The following is a 20,297-nucleotide window of genomic DNA, read 5'->3' on the forward strand; positions in this document are numbered from 1 at the left end:
ATCTTGTGAATCAGATCCATGGCTCCAGGCTGCATGGTGACCCATATTTCTTGTTTGACCAGTTCCCTCCACTGACTTGTTGCTGTTATTGTTCAACCAATTGTGGGCAATGCACCATTTTCTGATCCTTAATAGAGTCACAACAAGTCTTTATCTAAAAAAATATGCTAGATTTGTTATAGTTGTTTTACTGTAGCCATGTGCTCATCACTCAAACAGGGTTAAAGCAATAATATAACAGCAGAAAGAAAAATGTAATGTTTTAAAAGTGTTTGAAAAGTGTTTTGCTATAAATTTTATACAAATACATAAAACATTTTTTTTTGTAACCCATGTAATTTAAAAAAATTGCAATTCACAACAGTTAACTTGATCCCGTAGTGCACTGTCTAATGAATGATTTTTCTCCAAAATACAAAATAATGGATATTTAAACATTCATGAAATATTTGACACAAATCAAAAGGTTCTTCATGATGCAAAAACAAGCCGAGACTCGTGGTCATAATCCGTAAAGGAATACTATTCACAGATGTCGTCCTTTGTCTTGATTCCTTAAACCTGATCCTCAAAAGGTCTGATGTCAATAAAAGTATATGGAAGCGGCTATGAAATATTAAAGCCTGGTTGTAACTCCAGGAAGCACAGAAGAAGTTGTCGGCATTTAATTTCACTTCTTTGTTAAGATTTCTTCCTGAGACAGTTGGCGGCGTCAGCAGATTCTCGTATGGCACGAAATTCATGGGACAAGTGTCCATGTCAGCACTTTCTCCCCCCTCAGCCGGTGTGTAAAAGGACATCACACTTGTCAGCCGCAGTGAGCCCAAATTCTAAGGACAAATAAAATGGTGTGTTTGTGGCCAGGCTTTTTCAAAGGGGATGGGTGAATGATATGGTAACTTCTATAGCATTCTCGCATGGGCTGACAGCTCCCCTGCATGTATGTATATATAAATATAAACATATAGCAAATGTATATGCAAATAGATGCATATATGCATGCATGTGTGTCAAAGCTGGAGAGCAAAGGTATCTATGTGGGTATGCTGGTGTGCATGCTTGCTTGTCTGCACCGGTTCATGCTAGCATTGTCCAGGCATGCTAGTGCCATCTCTGCAGATGAAAAAAAGACAAACCCATTTTATACTATAAAGGGAATTTGCAATCATTCATTTTGAATTAATGATGTCAACATGAATATGAATAACCTGTATCAACTGAAAGCCATGCTTTGGACCGTTTTTTCTATTTTTTCTCTGTATGATGTCACGATAATAATGTCATTTCAGGCAAAGAAATATATTTTTCAGAGCTGATGAACTGAGGGTCTGCCTCAAGGCCCAGAATAAGGCAAATAAGGATTTCTTTGAAATGTGACTCATGCATAGCTACTCTAGTAGACTCCAAGAGCTGGTAACGAGCACAGTAGGTCCCCTATAAAGGTGAACTTAGATTCTTCTTCTTTACGGTAGCTGACCTAAATATTCAGGTCAAAACACCAAGAATTTACAGTATATACTGACATCTTATCATGAATTTTAATTTCTACTGAACTTTAGTATAGAGAGACTGTGCCAGCATACTCTTACTCAATACTAGCTTGCTGGTTTACAAGCAAATAGGAGGTGAGTCAGGAATTAGCAGCTGCTAGTTGTGGATTAAGGTTTCCACTCATTAGACGGAGGAAGCAGAGCTATAATCCAGATCCTTCACAGGCTGTTGACGCATTTGCAGGCCTCCATACAGTACACATTTAGCAGCAAACACACTGCTATGTCCATTCAGAACTTTATAATCATCAATTTTGCATGACCAAGTGGCAGGGGCCTCTCTTTTAGGTTTAACACCTAGAGCTGCTGATGTAACTGGGTGAAAATGACAGAGGAGCTGCTGCAGGTAAGTGTAGGATGAGATTTTATCAGAGAAAACTGTGAGAAATGGCTGCAATGTTGCAGTACCTGAATCTGGATTATGACTGCAGTCTTTGCCTGTGGCTTCTCAATCAGTTAGATGGAGCTGAAGAAGCTGTCTTCAGAAGTCTAATCCTCTCCCATTTCTATCAAAATCCTCACAGGGCATCATTATGGAGGTATTGATTTGATGACTGGCTGTGCTGAATGTCACAGCAAAGATAGTGATAATTTTCTTAGCATTGGAAGGCACCGAAATTGAACGCACTTTTTTTTTTTCAGATTTGTAAAAAAAGAAAAATGATCCAGGAGGCAGACAGCACATTATAATTATGGGAACTGACATTACAGAGAACGTGACCTTTGTTTAGAGTGGACATTATAAAGGAATAAGCTGGTGTACAAATCCATTAACAGGCAACACATTAGAGTTATAATGGTTTAATGTTTTCTAATTACTTCTTCATTTATTTTGACTCCTGGGTTTTAATTTGGGTTATTTTACATTTCAGCTTAGTTTGTGTTATTTTTAAAAAATGTTTTTGTTTTTGCTTTTATTAGTTTCTGTGTTAGTTTTGGTCTTTTTGAGTATTATTGTATGAATGCCATATACCATTTATATGAAGCCAAAGAGTTTTTTATTTTTTATTTTTTAAGGGTACCTAAATTCAGGATATGTCCAATATCTTTTGTCTGTTTGTGTTTCAAACATACACAAAAATAGTTTCGGTTAGCTAATTTTTCTTTTTATGCTAATGAACTAAAATGAGTTAGTGTTCTCTCCCTCCTCTAACTCGCAGAGGTTGCAAAAGATGGATTTCCCTCTCTTTGCGTGTTTCTGCTGGAGGTTTCTTCCTGTTAAAAGGGAGGTTTTCCTTCATACTGTTGTCTGCTCACATGACTGTTGAGGGTTTTCTCTTGTAGGATCATCACAATATAAAGTGCATCTAGGTGACTGCTGTCATGACTGGACAGTATATAAATAATAATAAATTCTGACAGATTGCTTAAAACCTTCTTACTTTCTTCTTGAATTACCCACTTATTGAGAATTCAGTAATATTCTATTGAAACTTAACTTCACATATGGAGATAGTTTATAATGGTACTGTCAGAATTAAGATTGGAAGGGAAGTATAATAAAATAATTCACTCACCAGCCCCTTTATTGGGTTCTCTAGACCACCTGATGTGATCTTTTTCTACTCTAACCCATCAGCTTCAAGGTTTGACATGTTGTGCATTCAGGGATGTTCTTCTTTATACCCTGGTTGTAACAAGTGGTTATTTGAGTTACTGTTGTCTTCCTATCAGCTTGAAGCAGTCTGGCCTTTCTCCTCTGATCTCTGACATCAAAAAGGCATTTTTGCCCAGAGAACTGCTGCTCAGTGGATATTTTCTATTATTTTATTTATTTATTTTTTATCTGTTGCTCTGTTGCATGACTACTTGTTTTTCTAGTGGTGAATCTAAACATCTAAACCACCTTTTTTGAACACAACGTTTTGCTTTTATTTTGCTGTTGTTTTTTATGCTGATATAACAGCAATGAGTCATTTTTACAGAGCATCAGGCTCTTTAGTTTTAATTTAATGCACCAATACTCCAAAAGCTATGCACTATGTAGTCAGAGGATTATATTTAGAGTGAAAAACAAATCAAAACTCAGTAGCACATTACGACAAAGTAAAAACACGTTTTCAGATTTTTTATTTTTCACATTTCTTTAAAAGTAAAACTTGGATTAACTTATTTACAAATCCTTCAGACACTCTATTCATTACCTCGTAGAAGCTCCTTGAGGCACACATTATGGCAGAGGTGAGCAATCAGTTATTCCAAGAGTCCACATGAAAGCCTGGGACTGTTGTGGAGGGCAGTGGACAGGTGATCATCACTGACAGACCATCTGTATTTCTTAAACTTCATCACTGAGAATGTTTTCTCACATATGAAGAACAAAGAGAAGCAACATCTTCTGAGCCTTCTAATGTGTGGAAAGCTCTCCTCTTTGAAAAAAGAATAAAAATACAGGAGTGATCCTGGCTAGAAGTGTTCTGCAACAAGTGAATCAGGTCAGTGAGTTCAAGCTCAACATCACTGGATGCATTATCCACACTGCAAGTGAAAGGATATTGAGTCATGTGCATTTCTGTTTTGAAGTCTTCAAATTGCTTTGCAAACCCATCGTGCAGGGCTGTAATGGCTCCTGCCATCAATGTTTGCATGTGATTGAGAATGTTGTTCTATGAGCTGAACTGAATTGAAAGAAGCTGCAGGTTTCTCATTGAAGCTTTTACTATTTTGCAAATAGGCCGTTGCCTTGCAATTTGGTATTTACTCAAGTCATTAGTACAGTCACATCAATAGCAAATACAAGATCTGCCTTTTACTCTACAACATGAGCCCTCTGGAATGTCCTTTAAAACTCTTGAATTTCTGCAGGTCCTGTAGTCCTTTTAGCACTTTGCCCAGGCTAAGCTACCTGACAGCTGTGTGGTAGCCTATGTCACCATTTCCTGTTTCATGCTCTTCCAAAAGTCCAAAAAGACTGACTCTGATTCATAAGTGTTTTAGTTATTGTAGAACATCAATAACACAGCTAATATTAGCACTGACTTTCACAAGCCCACCCGATGTATAATGTAATTCAAAAGTATCAATATCAGTTCTGGATTTATTTCAGTGGTTTTATTTATATTTATACTTTATATCCACAGATCCAAAATTTTCCCTGCCAGTTTGTCCCATTCTGGCTTCAGATGTGATCCTGGGGGCACAAAGTGCCCAAGTCAGTGTCAGCAAGACAAATCAGTAGATGATGATGTCATGACCTCATCAGCCAGTTACTTATTTGATAGGGTAAGTGGTTGTGGTAACCATTTAGAAGTTTTTGAGGCTACTCTTCTCCACAATCTTATCATGTAGGACTACAACGCAGACGTGAGGCTTGGTTTTTATCTTGACATGCACTGCTAAATGTGGGTTCTTATATGCAAAGATTTGTGTCTTTCAAAACATTTTATTCTGTTTACCGCAGTTAAAGGTAGGCAGATAAACACAGCAACAGGATGGACCTGACCAAAATGTTAAGTGGCACAGCCTCAGGCACATTTTATGAATTCGGTTTTAAGTAATTTGCAAATATTTCTAAAAACATGTTTTCACTGAGTAATCACATTATTATTGACATTACTGAGTGTATATTAATGGGGATGCCTAAACACCCTTCTCTTTTTGTGTAATTAATGAATAAAAGTCTTAGTTTAAAATAATATTGCAACAAACAACATTGTACACATGAACCAGTTGTTAACAGGCAACACTTTATGAAAAATGATCAGCAACCAGTGAATTCCACGTGTTTAACTTTTAGTTGGTTGAAAAGGGAAAAGAGTAAAGAAAAAGGGAACATGGTGCACTGCCACAGTAAACAGTGAACAGTCTGTTCTTTCAAACTGTCATGCACTGTGCACAAATCTTCCTCATTTCTTTATATCTTGCTTCAAGGAATCAGACTTTCTTGTGTTTTTAGTTTTTTTTCTACAGTATCCCAAAGTCATGTCAAGAAACAGGAAGAAAATCAAGCAAAGACCAGACACAGGACCTGAGAGATGCATCTGACCTTTCAGTAGATCTTCAAAGTTCATCAGAAAGTATTTCAGTGGAAGAGTGGTTGTCAAGTAGCCATTCTTAAGGAAAGGAAATGGGGAGGAAAGGCTGAGGAATGCCAAATCAGTGCCAATAGGTCTTATGAAGTGATGAATACATTTTTTAAAATATTGGTTCAATTAATCAATAATATGAATAATATGAATTATTCTAAAGGAGGTCAGGAGAGCGGTACAACAGTGAGTGCTTTTTGCTGAGTAGATTGACATTTGGGTGTCCGTAATAATGGAACAGTGAGGAAAACAACACCTTAATGATCCAGTGAGTTTTTGAACTAATGAGTGTAAATCAACAACGACAGCTCCAAGTAGCTGTTGGGAACAGTGTGGCTTTTGAGCTGTGAGATAATATATCTGCTTTAAATAAGTAATCTTAGCCGTGTAGGTGGGCTCACACTCCTCAGTGGGAAGTCTCCTGTATGTGTTTGCATTTGTCAACATTCATTTTGTAGTGATGGAAACATTTTTTTTTCCAGATTGAGACTGCCGTGCTACAGAAGAACTTTTACCAGTTACCTAAGATGCTTTTGATCTGGGCAGAGTGAAGGGGACATTCATTTCAAATGATTTGCTTGTTTCAGTGAATGCTTTTTGCATGTGTTTCTGTGCGTACTTTTCTTCCCTCCACATGTAATCGCATGAGATGGCAACCTAGCTCTGGAAAAAAAAAAAAAGCGGCACCTTTGTGAAATACAAAAAAGAAAAAGAAAGGGGAAAAAAAATCTGATCTGCCTCTGAAGAAACACCACCTTATCTCAGAAACACTGGAGGCAGCTTGTCAAGCTTCTGATGTTTTATATTCAGGGGTAATATCTGGATTCAGATGAACAGAGGAACCCAGGTGTATCTGGCCACTGTCTGTGCAGGATTCAATCAAAGCCAAGTCAGATTTGTTCTGTTTTTCCTTTTCCTTTGCTCCCTTGCTATTTCTCTTAATTTCACTTCAATTCACTGTGCTCTATTGGCATGAATGATAGATGAGCCGTGCTGCTGCAGCATCTAACAATAAACAGTTTTTGACCATTTGTATGATTGTGTGTGTTGATATATGTGTATCTGTGCGTGTGCTATATATATATATATATATATATATATATATATATATATATATATATATATATATAGATTTTCTTTTTGTTTTCCACCAGGCAGATGTCTTTGTTGTAGCTTCATTTCCATATTTACCTTTTGTCTGCCTTCTCCTGTGAGACATGAAATCGCATCTAAAACAAATCATCACGACTTAAACCAGCTTTGCTGTGTAGTTCTTCTGAAGCATGGTTTTGCTTTGTTTTTCATCAGTTTAAAGAAATTTGTATTTACAGTCTTCAGTGGCATTCCTCTTTTTCCGAAAAACATGTTTCCATATGAAATAATTAGGAAGAATAATTTCTGCAGAGATACATGTGTGTAATAAAATAATTCACACTTTCACTCGTTTCTCGTGGCCATGTTTCTAGCTTTCGAAGTTAAATAACTAATTAAAATTAATAATTAATAATTTTTTCATAAGAGGTAGCTGTAGTTTAGAGGAAGAGCAGGTCCTCTACTGTCATGGAAGGTTGGACGTTCAATCCCTGGCTGCTCCAGATCCATGGTAATCTTGCAATGGTGAACCTTTTTCCAAAGATCCTCTCATAATCCTAACTCCAGTTCAATTTATCTCAACTTGGAGTTACCTCACAATAGCTCAGTGCTTGTTGGCTAATGACCCAATAACAGCAAGAGTCTGTTGCACTCTGATGAAGATGAAGAAAAGATGGACTGCTTGTTTAAAAAAACAAACAAACAGGCGTAACTGGTGCATAGGTTCATTTTTTAATGATACAACATGATTTTATCATCCATCCATCCATCCATCTTCATCCGCTTTATCCAAGGTCGGGTCGCGGGGGCAGCAGCCTAAGCAAAGAGGCCCAGACCTCCCTCTCCCCGGCCACCTCCTCCAGCTTATCCGGGGGATACCAAGGCGTTCCCAGGCCAGCCGAGAGATATAATCTCTCCAGCGTGTCCTGGGTCTGCCCCGGGGCCTCCTCCCGATGGGACATGCCTGGAACACCTCACCCAGGAGGCGCCCAGGGGGCATCCTTGTCAGAGGCCCGAACCACCTCAGCTGGCTCCTTTCGATGTGGAGCAGCAGCTGCTCTACTCTGAGCCCCTCCCAGATAGCCGAACTTCTCACCCTATCTCTAAGGGAGAGGCCAGCCACCCTTCGGAGGAAGCTCATTTCTGCCGCTTGTATCCGCGATCTCGTTCTTTCGGTCACTACTCACAGCTCGTGGCCATAGGTGAGGGTAGGGACGTAGATCGACCGGTAAATTGAGAGCTTGATTTAGAGCAAAATTTTGCAAACCTCCTTTTACGAACCACTGATTTAAGTCACAGTTTCAAGCTGATTAAGGCACAATTTTTCACTTATCTAGGAGCCAGACATTCCTGTAATCTCTGTTGTTGTTTTTTAACTAGCCTTGATAAATCTGAAGATCTTTCAAAGTTTTTCATTTTCAATTCAGGACATTTTCAGAGGATTTTTTTTGTTTGTAATTAAGCCATGAACACTAACCTAGATTTTTTGTGTCTACACATAACAGAACCTTTAGCAAGGAATTTAAACAGTATTTTTGGCAGCCCATTTTAAAAATGCATTTTTCCCATTTCTTTTTTTAGAATTTCCAAAAATAACACAGTTTGAAAGTTATGGGATCCTTTTTCACTAACAAGGTGAAAAGGGGCAACAAAGCTGTTTGAGTCCCAAAGAGCTATTAGTCAAAACACTTGGGTTTTGGAATATCTTGGAATAGTGTGCAGTGTGTTGTCAAAAAATATGAAGAAACTGGACAAGTTTACTCAGATTAAGAAAAAATCCAGCAGTTGACTCCTGACATCGAACCTGAGAGGTATGCCAAATTACAATAGAATAGATACAATGATACACACACATACTTCCAATGCAGTCAAAGCAAATCTGGATTGAAAAACAAACAATTAAATCACTATCGGCCATGGATTGGCCTCCCCAGAGCCTGGACCTCCACACTATTGTAGCAGTGTGCCATTATCTCAAAAGAGAGCGCAACAAAAGGCAGCCACCATCCAAAGAAAAGCTTTGAATGTCCTCCAAGAAGCCAGGAGAGCTATTCCTGAAGACTACTTAAGGAAATTACAAAACAGCTTGCCTAAGAGAGGTGGTCATACCAAATATTGACTTTTTTACTTCAATGCATGCTTGTACATGTTGCAATAAATTCCCACAACTATTCCCGTTTTTTTCCCAGGAAAATATGAGGAATTGAGGGCTTTGCAAAGCACAATTTCTCAAGCAGGCCTTTTTTATACAAGTAGAGCTTCTTGCACTGCTTCTTTTCTACTTTTACTTTTACTCTGAAACATTTTCCCATTGCTGACTAGAGGTAGTCAGTGACTGTATTATTATTTTTTTTTAGTGATTTGGGTTAACCACTCCTTAAAATACCAAACATTGCTGGCCTAAATGAGAGGAAGTTCTTCATCCAGCCATGCTTTGTGGTGCACATTTGCTTCTCTCTGTGCCTGTGATCACACTTTGTTGGGAGGGGATTGGATTTTCTCTCTCCATTTGGGCCACCAGTGATTAGATGAGTCTATGTCTGAGAGTTTAATCCTTGTTGGAAGGAGCACCAAGTTGCATGTGGCTTGCTCACGTGCACACACATTCACACACACACTCACAGTTTGAGATCCAGATGTATCTTCTTTTTTTTTTTAAGTTCTGCATCTGCAGGGAGGCATGTGGCCTTCATGGCACAGGCCCAAGCAGCTTATTGATGGGCAGATTTAGTCCCCATTCATTTCACTCAGACATTTCTTTTGTCAGGCCCCCCTCACCCTCTCTTTTTCACTCACACAGCACACACGCACACACACGAACACACACATCATGTGTCAGATGAAGCCAGCAGGGGTTGGAAGCTTTGTGCAACAGGCCAGAGAGAAATAATAATGTCTTTTAAAGCACGCTGCAACATAATCCTGACTTTGCGTTTCTCATGTCTTCTTCTGCAGCTTCAGATTCTTCTCTTCCTCTCACATATTTTCAAAGTAACAGCTGATGGACTAAATTGACAAAGTGTGCAGCACATCAAGGAATTTTTGATTTGTGAATCTACCCCAGACAGAAGGACAGAGTGGTTTTAGCATAATAATGCAGCTCTCTACTGTACATTAATATTCATATTCGCAGACTCAGTTGCTGCTCTGACAACGTGCACCTGCCAGACATCTGTGTTGGAGAAACAGCCAGAGAGTGTTGTTGCATGTTTGCACAGTCATTCACAAATAATCTGGCTCATTTTATGCTTTTACCTGTGACAAGAGCGCACTATAGAGCTGCTGCTACTTCAGCTCTACTGAAGGGGTTAAAAATAAAAGAGGTAAAATCAGGTAAATACACTTCACAGTGGGGCTGTGCTTCTTGTTTCCTTCCATTGATTTACCCCTCCTCTTTCAATCCTTATAACTTTAGCTCCTTCTGTTGCCTAGGCAGTTTTAATTTCTTACTGCTTTATCTAAAACAGATCTAAAGTACTTAAGATGCAGCGAGGTAAGAAATGCTTATTGGCGTCTAAATTTGCTCATAAACACAAACCGTCAAACACATTCACCAAAAATATAACTTAATGATTTAAGAGAAAATAGAGTGCTGTATAGAGTGCTTTTCTTATTAAGTTAGTTTATTTAAAAGGGACAAAGCACAATACAAACAAATCAGGTGAAAAAGAAAGCACACCCTCTTTCAGTTATCAGGAAAAACAAAAATCTGATCTCAGTAGGTCTTAAAATTACTTAAACACATTGTTATTACTTATGGAAGGCAACATGCAGAATCAGTGTGTGTGAAACTAAGCACACCGCATAATTCAGTAGCTTGCAGAACCACCTTTAGCAGATATAACTTAAGTAATCATGTTCTGTGTGACTTTATCAGTCTGTCATATCACTGTAGAGGAATTTTGGCTCACTCTTTGCAATGTTGCTTCATTTCATTGAAGCATCGATTCGTTTATTCACAGCTCTCTTAAGGTTCCACCGCTGCATTTCACTCCTCTGGGTCGGGACTTTGACTGGGCCATTCCACTATTTCTACCACTCTGTTGTAGATTCGCTGCTGTGCTTGGGGTCATTGTGCTGTTGCATGACCTAATTTGGACTGAGCTTCAGCTGTTGGACAGATGGCCTCACGTTTGACTCCAGAATATTTTGGTATACAGAGCAGTTCATGGTCAACTCAATGACTGCAACGTGCACAGGCCCAAGGCTGCCCTCCACTACTGTTCCTCAGAACATCTGCTTTTATTTATGTGCTCACACTTTCTGATGATCAGTTAATCAATTATTTTTGATTATCTGCTACCTGGCCTCTTGATTCCTGTGGAAGCATTAAGGGTGTACTTAATTTTTTACACACTGCTTTTTCCATCTGAGCTTGGATTTTGCCAAATAAGTGCAATGTGTTGCTGTTCATTTGAGGTTGTAATGACCTAATGTAAATTTAAATGTATTTTAATTTACATTGTCTTAATGTCCTGATATTTAAAACGTCACGATAAACAGAATGTTCTTTTTATTCATGTACCTGATTTGGCTAAAAGCTCATTTTCATCTTCGATTTAAAAATCCAAAACCAAACCAACATAAACAGAAATATTTCAGATTTTCAAATAAAGCAACTCAACTATTTTGCAAATCTGACGGAGGTCAGGTTTTATTCTCTGTGTTTGCTTACACGGGCTATGCAGCGACACAGTGTTTGTCTGAGCTCAGGCTGTGATACAGTATGAATGAGAAGTGTGAAACTAGCGCTGAGGGCAGCTACAGTTTTGCTGCATTTGTACACATTTGACTTCTCAGAAATCTGCTGATAAACTTACCTGACAGAGCTCATGATAGATCTTTGCACTTCTAAAAGAAATTACAGCCACATTCAGACTCAGCACAAACTTAAACTGAACCACTAACAACTACAGAAACTGGTGCAAAGCAGGCATTTAATGTTATATTTTATTGACTCGTGCTCAGCGACCCGCTAGAACAAATGTGGCAGGCAAAACAGGGCTGGTTTGCTCAAGATATTCTGATAACATACTCAGTTTCTTTGCTTGTTAATATCCAACCCTTTGTTTGCCTTTTTTATTGGTTAGAAAGGAGTTCATTTAACTGCCTGAACAGTTTGCTGTGCTCCTGCATTGTATTGCATTATATTATAGTGCATTTGTTAAATGCATTTTATGACCTCTTTGTTAACCATCTCAGTTGTTTAAGTTGTTTTGATATTTTAAAAAAATCACTGCACAGCCAATGTCCTTACAGAATTGTCTGTTTCACAGCCAGGGTTTTACATGTGGAGGTTTCCTTGTGCAGCTGTCTTCTAGTGCGACTCATGCATCCTCTGGCTCCACCATCCTACTCATAGCATCCTAAACCACACACACACACACACACACACACACACACACACACACACACACACACACACACACACACACACACACACACACACACACAGCATCTTACTCATTTTATCCCAAATACAAGGCCTGCTCAGGTCACATCTCATCACACACTCCACAGAAAAAAGAAAAAGCAACAGTACAGGGTTACTGAAGTTCTTCACTGCTTATTTACATTTTCTTTGAGTCTCTCTTTCTCCTGGAGATATTTTCTCCATATTTAATGAAAAGGTCTGTAGCGCTGTGAGACTGCAGTGAAAAGCAAAGGTGATTGTTGTAGCATTAGAACCAGGAAAGGGAAGAAATGACAGTAGGGACTCAGGATATCATCAGAGGCCAAGTGGAACAAAAGGTGGCTTTAGAGGGTTTGCAGACGAAGAAAGGCTGTGTTTGTGTTACCGTGTAGACTTCTTTTTTGTCCCCGAACAATCACATTCTGCCCGTGTTTTAATCTACACTCCACAGATGATGACAGATCTTTGCTATTTTTGCAGCCTGTCTAAGATGACACTTTTTATTGCGACAGAGACAATGAAAAATAGTTGGCTCCTTGCGCGGATGTCTAGCTCGCTCTCAGAGGTGAGCATCACACACAATTAGTATGCAACCAAGACACCTCAATGTGGCTGCAATTTGAATGGAGAAAATGAAAGTTGTGGAAAATATGATGTGTTTTCAGAGTCCCGGGAGAAAAGAGCTAATATGCATGTCAGTCAAGCCCGCTGGCAGCAGATAAAACCGAGCAGCCATTTTATGCCTGAGAGTGAGTAAAATATTGGTGTGAACTAACTGACCAGATGCTGTTTTCAGAGTCAGTGACCTTCAAACAGAGATTTATGCAGAGCAGGGGAGTGCGAGAGAAGGAAACTGTGATTCTCATTTGTCCTGGATGTCATTCACATTGGGAATGGAGTGACACTTCAATTAACTCCCCGTCCTCAACAAAGTTTACCTTGGTCTTCAGAAAGGCGCAGCCTTTCAGCTCATCCTGCAGGATTAGCCAATCATATTTCCAATCTCAGACCTGTCACTGTGGTGTCGCTACGCGGCAGGTGGTAGTCATAATGACAATCTATTCTTCAAAAAGTGAAGAGCTGTTTTCCCCTCAGATTTCCAAAATTTGACACGGTAGTTTTTACTCTTTCACAGCTACTGCTTATATTTATTCACATGGAATATTTTTGTGTGTGTGTCTTTGTCTTTCCTTCATAAAGATGACATTTAACGACCTCCCCCGTACCCTTGATGATGAGTATCTATCACTAAAGATGTGGTTTGATGACCATTAGAATAGTTTCCAGATTTTTCCCAAGGGTAGCTGCACAGGCAGAGATCACTAACTTTTGATGCACACCCATTCATTTTGCTTTTCAAGCCAGGCTGAAATATGACAGAAACCACTTAGTTCAGAAAAAAAGCTTACCGTAGACCGAAGGGTTACGCTGAGTGGGCTTTAAAGAGATAAAGAGCTAACCTACACTGGTTTAATGCATATCAGTTATCTGGTGCATATCTGTTAATATGTTTGAACAATCTTCCAGTTTCTTAGTTAGAAATCTTTTTTTTCTTTTTAAATTTGATGGCATTTGCATTTGTGATTTTTTTTTTTCCACATGAAAATGTTGACCCTGGTGACTCAGAAGCTGAAATATTCCAGATGTGAGATGATAAACCAAAACTTGTGTCCCTGAGACTCCTCCACAGCCCAGAGAAGGAATTCTTCACTTAAATAGATCTCAGTCCAACCTCTTTCACTCTCACAGGAATTGAAAAAAATGAAGAAAGCTCATTTGAGGAAATTCACTGGGGAATCTTGGGATTTCAGCGAAGGAGCAAATATGGACCAGTGGAAACTCGCAGTGTTCCAGATGTTGCTGCAAGACTGATTTGGCCCGCATCTTCTCGCTCTGCTTCTTGGATAGAGCAACAAGACATCTGAGGAAGTCAAGCAGATATTTAGCATCGCTGCATGTAGGCGCAGTTTGGCTCTGAGCTGTCCCATGATGGACGCTACGATTGTTGACAAAGACTGTTGCTGCCTCTGCTGCAGCTGAATCCACAATGATGCAGTGTGCTGTCTGCTGCTTGAAAAATACTGTTTGTCTGGATCAGAAAAGCAATGTTAGCACAACACAAATTAGGATATATTGGCAATCATGCAGCCAGAAAAAGATGCTTACTTTTGGCTCCTTGTTTTCTTTACTAATCTTATCGTGGCTTTCTTAATCACTGGCACGCATCAGTACATCCTTGACAGCAGGGTACAACCACTGTATGAGTAAGAAATGGTGATAGATCTACTTTCTAAAGGCTTCTACAGCGGCGTTCCCCTTGTGTCTGCTGTAGGTTAGTCTATTGTGAAGAGCAATGGTGTATTTTAGCAGAAATCGTTGTGGACAGTTTACTCGGGCTTTTTCTTGAAGCAAGTGGATGGCAGTTATATTCACGTAATTATATATCTAAAAACATTGTATTGCCAGGAGTATTTGCTCATCTGCCTTCACAAGCATGTGAAGTAAAGTGACATCCCATTTTTCTAGGGTTTAGTATGACGTCAGCCCATCCTTTGCACCTCTAACAGCTTCAACTCTTCTGTGAAGGCTTTCGACAAGGTTTAAGAGTGTGTTTATGGGAATTACTGACCGTAGATGTGCGAGGTTAGACCCCAGTTTTGGTTGAGATGTCCTGGCTCACAGTCTCTGCTCTAATTCATCCCAAAGGTGTTCTAATTGGTTGATGTCAGGACTGTGTGCAGCCCAGTCAAATTCTTCCCCAACAAATTCTTCATCCATTTCTTCATGGAGCTTGCTTTGTGCACTGGTGCGCAGTCATGTTGGAACAGAAAAGATAAAAAGTGACCTTGGTAAATATTTCATCATCCCACAAAGTTGGGAGCATGAAAGCAGCTGCTCGGCCATTGCATCAAGTTCACTACATACTGTTCTTGAGCTAATCTGAAGCCCACATGAAGTTTGGAGGTCTGCAGCGATTGACTGATCCTGCTCTGTGATTTTACGGCTTACCATTGAGTTGCTAATACCATAAACAGTGACATTATAACACCTGTGGCCATGGAAGTGATTGGAACACCTGAATTCAATGACTAATGTTTTTTAACCCTGGGGACATAATGTTCCACTGAAATGACCTTTTCTTGAGTGAAATTACTGAAGGTGAGCTAGCTAGATTTTGTTCTATTTTTTCATGTAACCAGTAATAGCAAATGGGCAAAAGATGTAATATTTCAGATGCAAGATCTGAGGAGTCATTCGAGCAGAGAATCACTTGCACTCTCTGATTTACTTGCTGGCTGTCATAAACAGGACAATCACAACGCCACACTTGAAGTCTTATTTACTTCCTCTTCTCACATCTCTTCCCTTCTCGTTCTCTCCCCTCTTTTCTGTTTGCTGGTATCACTATCAAACACTAACAAGCAGCCCCAGTTAAACCCGCACATAACATGACGTTTACACAAGAGCACTGATCAGTTTAAGATCCTAAAACAAACTTCTTCCTCACCTTATTTATCTAATATTTATTACTGCACAGCAAAGAACTCTCCTACGTTAGACTTGCGTCACATGAGAGGCTAGATGATCAAAAACCACTGAGTCACACAGATCCAATATAGTTCTCTTTTTTTTTTCTCCTCCATCTGATTCAAGGTGTCATTCTGTGCGTGCAACACAGTCTCATTCCAGGTGATGCAAACACAACAAATATTATTCCCTCTGCAGCCTTCCCGTGGTAGGACATGACTCCTCCATCATTACACACCTTCAAATGTGCATCCGTGGTCATGAATATAAATTTGGAGCTCCATAAAGAAATGAGTCTCAACAACAGCATCTAATAAGATTATTTATACTTTATATCAACCAAGACATGCATGAATAAATATAATTGAAAGACATGGAGCAAAGGTAAAAGAGAGGAAATGACAGACAGGAGAAGTATTGTAAAGAGATGGCGAGATGGAGGCAGCGCGGGCTGTGAGCTGAATACTGAGCTTCAAGACGAAAATAAAACAGTTGCTTCTTATTGCAGTAGATGAGTCTGAGATTTTTTTTTAGCTTTAGTTTTTTCAGCACCCTTTTATTTATTCAAGTGCTTTTCAATCACCATCACAGAAATACAGTAACGATAAGAGGAAATGAGGTTTGTCAAAACGTGAGTCTTAAAACCTCTCATGAACGACAAATCATTGGGTTTAGCGAACAACAATTAAGTCAAAATGCAGAATGAGTGCAACTCATGATACAACAGATTTTAAAACCACCTTTTCTGTATGATTTTATCTCTTTCTCCCAGCATCGTGGAGCAATTTTGGCTCACTTTTCTTAAAAAAAACGTTGCTTCAGCTTATTGAGCTTTGCAGGCATTTATTCATGCACAGCTCTCTTAAGGTCAGATTACGATCTGGATTTTGATTGGGCTACTGTAACACCTCAGTTCTTTGAGTTGAGTCAGATATTCTGTTGTAGATATGCTGGTTTGGCCAAGTCTTAGCTGTCCGACAGATGGCCTCACATTTCACTCTAGAATACACAATAATAAAGATTCGTGTTTGACTCAGTGACTGCAAGTTGCCCAGCTCCTCTGGCTGCAAAACAAGTCCATATATCACCTCTCCACCACCATGAGGTGTCCGTGCTAATATGCTGTGTTGGGTTTATACCAAACACGCTGCTGTGCTTTATAGCCAAACATCTCTACTTTGGTCTTGTCTGTCCAAAAGACATTGTTCCAGAAGTGTTGTGGTTTCTTCAGACGCAACTTCGCAAACCTAAGTCACGCTCCCATGCTCTTTTTAGAGAGAAGAAGCTTTCTTCTGACAACTCTACCAAACAATACTTTTCAATCTTTGTCTAATTGTACTGTCATCAAAGACTGGCTGCTATCATGTGGATCAATAAGAGTGTACTTAGTTTCAACACATTGCTTCTACATTTAGCTTACTTTTAGTTGACACGATGTAATATGTAGTTGATCTGAGTTTGTATTTACCTATTAAAGACCAAATTACTTTTAATTATGTCCTGATACATAAAACCTCAGAAATTTAAGAGGGTAGACTTTATTTTTTTACCATGACTCTAGCTGGGCAATTTTAGTAGCAAATGTAATCTACTACTAATTTAAGCAGTAATTATTATATTACAGATTACTCAACATATTAGTTTACGGAGCCCAGCTGTTACATTCACATCTCACATATTTAAATACAAAATGGGTCATTATGATTTAGCATGCTGCTCGTCTACTATTTACTTAAACGTATTTATTGACTAGCAGCAGACAACAAATAGACCCATTTGTGACCTTGGATTAGTGATGCTGTGTGCAGTGACTGTGACTAATGTTTAGATAACCCCTTTTGTTTTAAACACTGGTTTTACCCATAGCAAACATTTTATCTCCTTTTCCCTTAAGAGTTACATACAGAGTACTCTGAGAGAGGTCATGGCAAAATACCAAGCATGAGGAGTCACTGGTGAAAAAAACACACACGGTGGACAAGACAATATAAAGAGAAGCCTAGACAGTATATAGAAGGCCCCACTGGGTAACGTCCTCATCATTATGCTGGTTTTTGAAACCCTATTTTGATTTTGTGATTTCAGTTGTGGCTTTCCTTGACATAGTTTTGCATTTAAGGCACACACACACACACACACACACACACACACACACACACCTGCCTAACTAACTTTCATTTTGCACATGCACAGGTCATGCAGTCAAGCTCATGTCATTTGAGCTGCGGTGATCTAAAGGAAACAGAAATTAGAACAACTAAACTGAGGCTGTACAGAAGTCAACTAAATATGTGTGTGAGAGTTACAAACAGGAAGTTATGTACTGCAACCGTATAAATTTAACAGAAGCCTCTTGACTTTCATGTTTTCTGATGTACAACAACATAAAGCCCCAAGTTCGGCAGCGAGTTCAGTTTTAGCCCCCGCGTAACATTCCTGTCCTCACTGTGCGGTTACACTCTCTGCTGATACCTAATGTTAGCAAGCCAGGTGACAATATACTAACTATAACCAACTTCTAGCTAACCAGAGGTTTCTCTTCTATGGCCTGTGTGATAGTGGATACTAAGCTAACCTGACACTGATCTCGTGTTGAGACAGCAAACATAATTGCATTAGAGAACATTATACATCACTAATGTAATATCACTGACATTAGCAGTCTAACCTGTTCTGAAAGAATAACATCTTCTGGCACACCTTGCTGCAACAAGTAGCGACAATACCACAAACCTCGAAATAAAGTGGCTTACAAGCAGTCTCAGGTCTAAGGAATCATAAATACTTCCACCTTGGATGATGGTTAAAACCAAATGAATAAATGTAAACTTTGATGATGATTTACTTTCCCTTTTGTTTTTGCTCAAAATATTATATATATATATATATATATATATATATATTCTATAATCGCTTCTCACATGCTCTCTGCTCCTCCATGCTCTCTGATGTCTGAGTAGCTGAAATACTTAACTTACAATGTGACATACTTTCTGTTTCTCATACACTCATACATGTTTACAGGCTCAGATGAATTTACACCCTCTAACGCAACTGCTGTCTTTTTCACACATTGGCCACATTTCCTCACTAGTAGATCACCTGAAACAACATGCAGCCGCAGTTGCATTTCCTGAAAGGGTTACAAGGTCAGAATTTCTTCTAGACGTCTAAAAACTCCAGCAAATTCATTCAAACTTATGAACCATATTTAGATGCATATAACAAACTTGTAGATCGATAACAACTCCTTTATGCTACTATCAAAACCAGGGAAAACAGACAATATAACGCTGCACATAGAAGAATTTTTAGACGGGCCATACGTATGCAGGTTTCTTTTTTAAACCACAGGTTTCCCACCTTGTTTTAAAAATAGGAATGAGAGGTGAGTTTGATTTAGAAATTGAGGGACACTGCACTTGTGACTTACAACAAAGCCCATCATTCTTCATCCTCCTTTTCACTGTAATTGTCATAATAATATAAAAACTGATATTGTATTCCTAAACACTTAAATCAGCTGACTGAGACCCTAAACCCATCGGGCAAGCATTGAGATCATAGAGCAGAGGGTCATTTTCCGGTAGACTTCTACACAATCTGACTTTTTATATAAATCAGTTCAGTTTAATTTCATTTATATATAGTGCTATTTATATAACACCAAATCACACAACAGTTGCCTCAAGATGCTTTATACTATAAGGTAAACAGCATAAATTAATAAGCAAATTCACCCTCTGATGGCCATTTGAAATAATCCAGGTTTATGGCACTACTGCCTCAAAAATTCAATATTTCTAATGCATGATGCAACTTTCATGTTCCGCCACATCCTAAAGGCGCCCTATTGGATTGGGATCTGGTGACTATAGAGGTCATTTGAGTACAGTGAACACTTGTTAAAGAAACCAGTTAATGTGTGATCCTGCTGGAAGCAGCCATCAGAGAATGGGTGCACTGTTATCATAAAGGGATTGACATGTTCAGCAACAATACTCAGATGGGCTGTGGTGTTGCAGTGAGTGGTTATTTGAGTTACTATGGCTTCACTAGCAGCTGGAAGCATTCTGGCCATTCTCCTTTAACATCTGGCATCAACTAAACATTTTCATCCAGAGAACTTCCCTGCGGTTGTCGGGGTAAAATCCCAGTAGATGAGCCCATCTGGCACCAAAAACCATGCCACGTTCAGTCACCTAAATCACCTTTCCAATGTTCAATCTTAACTTCCTTATCTATATAAATGCACTGAGGTGCTGCCATGTGATTGACACCTGTTTCATAGATGGCTGCTTTTTCTTCCTACACAGCTCATCCCAGCCCTTCTCAACTAGGCTTAGGTCAGGTGACTGTGGAGTCTCCTGTAATCTGATGCAGCAAACCATCAGTCTCTTTCTTGGTGAAATAGGCCTTTCGGAGCTTGAGGGTCTGTTCTGGGCCATTGTCCTGTGCAAAGACAAATGGTGACAATATGCAGGTGAGAATGTGTGTCGCTGCAGAATATTATGGCAGCCATGCTGTTTAAGCATCATCTCGAATTTAAAATAAAATCTGCCAACAGTGCTGCTAGCAAAGCCCCCAGACACTCACAGCTCCTCCTACACACTTCATGGTGGGACAAACACATGTAGAAACCATCCGTTCGGAGCTGTGCGTTTGTTGTGTGTCATAGTTTTCACAAAG

The 20,297-nt window shown here is 39.2% G+C and overlaps 1 long non-coding RNA gene across 2 annotated transcripts; it reads left to right on the forward strand.

Annotated features, from left to right (window-relative positions):
• Window positions 1–1,683: 1,683 nt before the first annotated feature.
• Window positions 1,684–6,606, forward strand: LOC113027297 (uncharacterized). 2 transcript variants are annotated; one of them, XR_003273019.2, is made up of 3 exons: window positions 1,685–1,896; window positions 4,631–4,772; window positions 6,058–6,606. It is a non-coding gene; the product is annotated as an uncharacterized LOC113027297 (long non-coding RNA). The 2 variants fall into 2 exon arrangements; XR_013910377.1 differs by lacking the exon at window positions 4,631–4,772 and having other exon boundaries at window positions 1,684–1,896.
• The last annotated feature ends 13,691 nt before the right edge of the window (window positions 6,607–20,297 follow it).

This window comes from Astatotilapia calliptera, chromosome 7 (genome assembly GCF_964374335.1).
Source record: "Astatotilapia calliptera chromosome 7, fAstCal68.1, whole genome shotgun sequence".
NCBI lineage: Eukaryota > Metazoa > Chordata > Actinopteri > Cichliformes > Cichlidae > Astatotilapia > Astatotilapia calliptera.